The sequence below is a fragment of the Carassius carassius genome, chromosome 19 (genome assembly GCF_963082965.1).
Source record: "Carassius carassius chromosome 19, fCarCar2.1, whole genome shotgun sequence".
NCBI classification, from domain to species: Eukaryota; Metazoa; Chordata; class Actinopteri; order Cypriniformes; family Cyprinidae; genus Carassius; species Carassius carassius.
In genome coordinates this window covers 23,269,469-23,276,148 of record NC_081773.1, presented here as the reverse complement: position 1 = coordinate 23,276,148, position 6,680 = coordinate 23,269,469, and positions in this window count along the sequence as shown.

Genomic DNA, 6,680 nt, shown 5'->3' with positions numbered 1-6,680 from the left:
ATGAAAGTGCCTGCTGTTTTAAGCTACTGACATTTGTGACAAAACAATACCTGAAAATGCCAAATGCAAACCTTCACAATTGGTATATGAAACACATCAAGTGTAAACATCAACTAACTGATCATTTTGAGCTGAAGAACAAAAGCATCCTGACAACATAACACAATAAATATTATGCCCAACTCAAAGGTACAAACAATTGCAACCATATTAATAATTTATATTCTAGAGCGAATGATAAATGGAGCTAAACCGCAAACCATTTTCTAATGTAGGCCTAAGGCCTATTTGAGTTAAAAAGCTAAATTGAGAAGCATTAATGCTGTTCCTGAAATTTTAAATGAAAACAAACTACAATAATAAAGTGAATCTTTACAAAGCAGTAACATTTTTCAGTATGATTTACTTCTGAGAAATGCACAAGTAAAAAAGATCTAAACAATTTATCAGTATTATTATCAAATATATCAACTGTACATCACAATGGAATAACTCACAAAAAAAAATCAAACAACAAAAACCCATCTTTATTAATGTCCCAGGTCCCTAAATCTCGGTAACCACTAGTTTATGGCAGATATGAATAATGAAGAGAGCTTGACATGACAGTATTGAACTAGACTGTTCTTTACTGGGTGTATATCAATACCTCTGCTTTGTATAATTACATTCCCATGAATGTGGAGAAGCTATAACACATCAACCCCATCTTGGGGTCACTAATAAGAGCATATAAATCACAGCTATAACCAGATATATCAAATGTACAGCTCTTTCCCCCCCTCTAAACCTGAACCTTTGCATCAAACATTACTGTTCAAAATACAATCATCATTGCTCCAATAAAATACATGATGTCCTTGGACAACCAAAATAAAATTAGCCAATATGAGACATATTTCCATTTTATTATATGTATCATTAAACAATTTTTTAACGTTGTGTTGCATTTCTAATTCTGTTATTGGTTCATATTTCCCTTGATTTCACTCTAGCTACTGAAATAATCAGAAATAATTAGGTCTTTTCAAGTAATTACATGGAAATGAACTGACAGTGTTGCTGTTAATTAACCACTGCTCTCTCGAGGATAAAACTCGGGCACACATCGCCCCCTGTAGCTCACAGGGCACTTCTACATGCCTGCTTTCTACTGGAACAAATTATTCTCACTAAAAAAATCTACTAACCTACTCTTAGTCAAATGAACTCATTAAGAGTCCATAGACATCAAACGAGGACAAGAGCAATCAATACGATTCTCTGTTTCAACTGGATCCACCGAGAAGCAATGAGAGAATGAATAGCTACTGTTCACGATATGAAATATTTAAATCTACCAATAAAAAATCGTACTATTATAGATTATGTTTCGTAAAATGTACAAGCATACTTAAATTATTTAACAATGCATACTTAGTTAAATTAAATAGCCTACTCCTTCAGATCACTACCGATATTTTCACATTTAATTAACAAACACCTTTGAGTTACTGTGGATCAGCTAGAGTGAAGTATCAGGAGTATCATTCGTGTTACTAAATAAAGTGCATCTTAATCTCCTAACCATGTAATAATTTTTGTTTCCTTATAATAATTAACTCTCATTTAATGGCTGTAATAATTCTACAAATAACCCACTTGCTTTTTTTTTTGTGATTGTTTATTATGCGTCTTGTTTCCTGATTCCAATATTTCATTTATTGAGGAAAATCTCTAAAATCTGATATGTCAACATCTGATCGTCAAATCAACAGTCATGCTAATCTTGCCAGTTGCTCTTGAGATTTTTTGGGGCCTATGGTCAATAACAGAGCAGGGAAGCAAAGAAATAAAATGAATTACTAAAGAGTTTAGCCATGTGACCTACACCAGTGAGATTAATAATTAATACAAGCTCCTAATGATCAGGAATTTTAAATGCGTTATTATGGATAACTATAAAAACAGCAACAACTTCCAACAGCTTGGGTTTATAAATCATTTTAAGTCTCTCTACATCAAAACAGGATTGTTTCAGCCATAAATTCATGGCCAGTTCAATTATGAGGTTTTTATATAAATGCCCACCTGCAGTCTCGTCTTTAACCTTGATCTAAGCAGGTTTTTACCACCTCTGGATTTGCTCGCCTCATTTGAGCAGATTTCTAAGACACATACAGGTTTAGCAGCAAGACGTTTTCTCTCAGCGACACCTTATGCTCTGTAATAATCTTGCACATTCATCTGGAGATGCATAGATTCATTTTCCAGAGGATATAGGAGTATGCATTAACTCAAACTATAAAAACACAAACTAATAAAAACAGTTTACCATCTAAATCCGAGGTTCTTATAAATGATTGGGAGGCTTAGGGAAGAATTTAACTGGAACCTAGTTATTATAATCACATCTAAAAATATATACACATGCAAACTTTGTTATGTAGGGTGTCCTCAGTGAAGGGTCTTGGCTGTGAAACCACCTCTATGGCCAGAAATAGAGTGTCCTGGAAGTCAGTCAAAAAGCTGAATTCCCAAGGATCTTTGGGGACTTAGATTCTAGAATCATTTGCAGATAGGCAGTAGCATGAGCTGTGTGCATAAGGTGACTGATGAATATACCAGTATACCAATAAAAATAAATGTAACAAAACAATACGTATATATTATATTCAAATATTGTAAAAGTTCTAAAATGCATATCAGTTTCCACTTAATAAAGTTATAATTCATCTGGAAAGAGGCATTAGTACAGAGCCCCGCACATAACATGCAAGAAATATTTTTTCCTGCATGTCATGTGCAGGGCTCTGTACATTAGCCATGCAAATCATTATATTTATTTAGATTTTTTTTTTTTTTGGTTTTTCTTAATAACATTACAAATCTAAAATAAAAGCCATCACATTGTGCTTGTAACATCACTGTGAAATTTAAAAAGGGATTACAGTAAATGCAGTTTGGCTAGAAAAGAAGGCTTTTCCCTGTCCACATCCTGCTTTAATACACACAGCTTTTGCCTTACAGCTGCACAAACTCTGCAGGGAAAACTGTATAGTCCTCAAACATGTGAACAAGGGTAGATTCAGGGACAGCTAGAAAATGCCACATTGCAGGCATCAAGGTCATTGTTTTCCTCTGGGATACTTTCTTCTTCTCTGCAAACTCATATATCTAGATGCATCTGACGACAAACATTACATCATATTTCCATTAGGAAAATGGACTCTATGATTTCATATTGCATGTTCTGAAAGAATATTTACAGGCTTGATTTTCAAAACTCAAAATAAATATTAATATATATATATATATATATATATATATATATATTTTTTTTTTTTTAGATGTTATGAAGATCCATGCCACCTCTATTCAGCTAAATGTCAAACAAGTTCAGTTGGAAAGCTAGCCATGAGCAATTTACATTCATCTGATGACAGCAAGGATTCGTCTGTTGCTTGGAAACCAAATGACCTGTTCAAAAAACTGCACAAGCGTATAATTCTTTGAAAATCACACAGAATATATATATATATATATATATATATATATATATATATATATATATATATAGACAGAGAGAGAGAGAGAACTGTACAACTTGTGCAACGTATATTTCCAAAGTATTGTAGCATATTATACTATATTTAGTTTGTTTCTTCCATGACAAAACAGCAAATTGTGACTTTTTTTCTCACAATTCTGACTTTTTTCCTTGCAAATAACTCACAATTCTGAGAAGACCAAATTATGAGATTTAAACTTGCATTTGTATGAGAAAAAAAGTCAAAATTGTGAGATAAAAACTCAGTTACAGAATCTGAAACTCGGGAATGGTAAGACAAAAAGTACGAATTCTGATTGTATATCTTGTGATTCTGATTTTTTTTTTTTTTAGATTTGCGAGTGTATTTCTTGGAATTGTATGCTTACAGAGAAAAAGTCCACATTTTGAGATAAAAAGTCGGAATTACCTAACAAAAAAAAAAGTATTCAGTGGCTGCTATAGTGTTCCATAGCATAGGACTATGATTTGGCATTAAGGCGCTGAACTCATCTACAGTACTACATATAATCTGATTCAAAATATGACAGATTTTGAACATATGAGTTATTATGCAAAAATTCCAATGAGCCATTTACATTGAGGAACAACCCTCCAAGTGGGAGCATGTTGTCATCATTGGCAGATTTGAAAGAAATATGTGTATAATGGAAAATGCGAACTCGTTGGCTTCTATAAAAAGTATTACGTAACCCAGTTTTGCACATTAGGCACATGGAAAGTGGATATTTAATTATCCACTGAGAATATTAGTCACTGTTCAAAACTCTACAAAATGTCCTACGCAGAGTGAGTTACCCTTAAAACGAAGTCTCAAACAAAAGAGTTCAATTCATTGCAAAACAAAAGCAAGTGTGAGCGTGCTTCAGAAGAGTCATGTCACAAACCATTTAAATGGGACATTATACTTCCATAATGTACATCGTCCTCTCTCACCTGGCGGAGGATGAAGCTGGTCGATGTTGTACTGCCGTCGGATCTCTTAAGTCGACTGCGCCGTGAGTAGGTGCCTCTGTTCACCTGCGGCAAAAGAACAAGCTATTAATCTATTCCTCTCCTGCCGGCAGAACAGGGACACATTCATACAAACACTTATCCTACACAGAGGGGTCTCAATGGGGTCTGTTAGCTATAGAACTTACTCTCAGAGTCAAATGAACCGGCAAAAGCATTTCAAGGAGGATTAATCACTTGCATTAATCATCGCTGTTTTGTACGTCAGTATGAAACCTACAGCTAAATACAGCAGACATAAGGATCTTTGACTTATCCTGGGTGTTATGTGACTAAAAGCTTGAAAGACAAGGAGGGTCTATTGAGTTAGATGTCAAAGCGCATCACCACAAGGAAGCTGAACTCTGCAGAGCCACATAGACATCAATGCAATGTGTTGAGCAGGCGAAACTGCCCTTCAGTATGGCTGGCCGCAATGCAGTCCTACATCGAACCACTTCTGAGTAGATCATGCGGTTAAAATATATAGCGGTTTGAGCTGAACAGATGTTTCCAGTTTGTTGTGCAAGAAACATAAATGTTATGGCCATCTGCTGCATAGGAAGCTCTGATGCTTACAAACTGGGTCAGGTCATGCGTTCTTTACAGGGAAATCAATGAGAACATGAATTATTTAGCAGCCTAATTAAAGACCAATACATCAAACTGACATCCAATACTTTTTAGCACATTCGGGATTTGGTTTTAATGGTCCTTTTAATGGTATAATCAGCCTGAGTAGAGTAAAGGGAGCGTTTACCCCAAAAATTACATTTTCTCAACATTTACCTACCAATATGAATTTCTTGCTTAGGTAGAACACAAAAGAAGGTGACAGAATGACAGACTCAGTCACCATTTACTTACATTGTATGGGAAAAAATGCAATAAAAGTGAATGGCGACTGAGGCTGTCAGTCCCTAACATCTTTTTTATAGAAAAAAGAAAAGAAAAAAAAAGTATTTTGAGTTTGGAACATCAAGTTGAGCAAATGATGACCATTTTTTTATTTTCAGCTGTACTGTCCTTTTAAGCTATTGTTCCACATAATATAGAAGAATTTTACTGGGACACATGGTTTCTTGATCATGTCAATAGCTTCTTTTTTTCTTTTCTTTTTCACGTACAATTACAGTAATATATGAAAATTCCATCTGTACCAAAAAATACATGTTAAAACATCAAACCATCCATCATAAGTCAATGGAAATATTACAAGGACTTTCAGAGGTTTGTATTACAAGTAGAAAAACTAAAACACAAACATGACATAACAACAATTAAAGTGTTTGGTGCAGATATGCAATATATATATATATATATATACACACACACACACACACACGCACCACGTATAAAGTACAAGTATCAAAGATAATGTTTGCAATGCAGTATAAGATCATATCTGCTTCAACATATGACAAGTTTTAATCATATAAATTATAAATGTTCAAATATTCAAATGATTAATTTCCTGTGAGTAAAAACCCTTTAAGTGGGGGCATGTTGTTATTGTTAGCAGACTAGAAAGAAATATGTGTATTATGGATAAATTTAAAATCGTTGGATTCTATAAAGACGAACAGAACTATGCGCGCTTGGTGCAGATGCCCATCGCATCATCACCTTCTCCCGCGTCCTTACCTGAAAAATCGGCTTCTGAACCCCGTCGCTTATCCCGTGTCGGGTGTAGATGTGACGGGACATTTCTGCGAGTTCATCGGTCCACGGAGGTGGCTGTCTTTCGGTCCCGGTCCACTGGCTCGGCGGAGCAGGATAGTGAACTGTTGGCTCCAGTTTCGCGGCGGTGTCCGCGTTCCGAGGACGAGGCTTGTGCGCGCGGAGCTCTCGGTGATTGATGCAGTGTGTGCAGCTGTAGTGGAGATCGGTCACCACTAGAGCAGCATCATGAGCAGCTGGGGGATTTATACACAACTGTAGCTGCTTTTCCAACAGACTCAGGTTGATAATTAGTAGCATATCAGATGTGCAAGAAGATTTTAACAAAACATGACCAGATATGATGCACAAATTCTGTAAAATAAAACTGAATAATTAACATTCAGCAACTCCAAATCAACTAAGAATAGATCAGTTTGGGAGGACGCTGGTGAAGTATCCACAACAGAAAAGCATA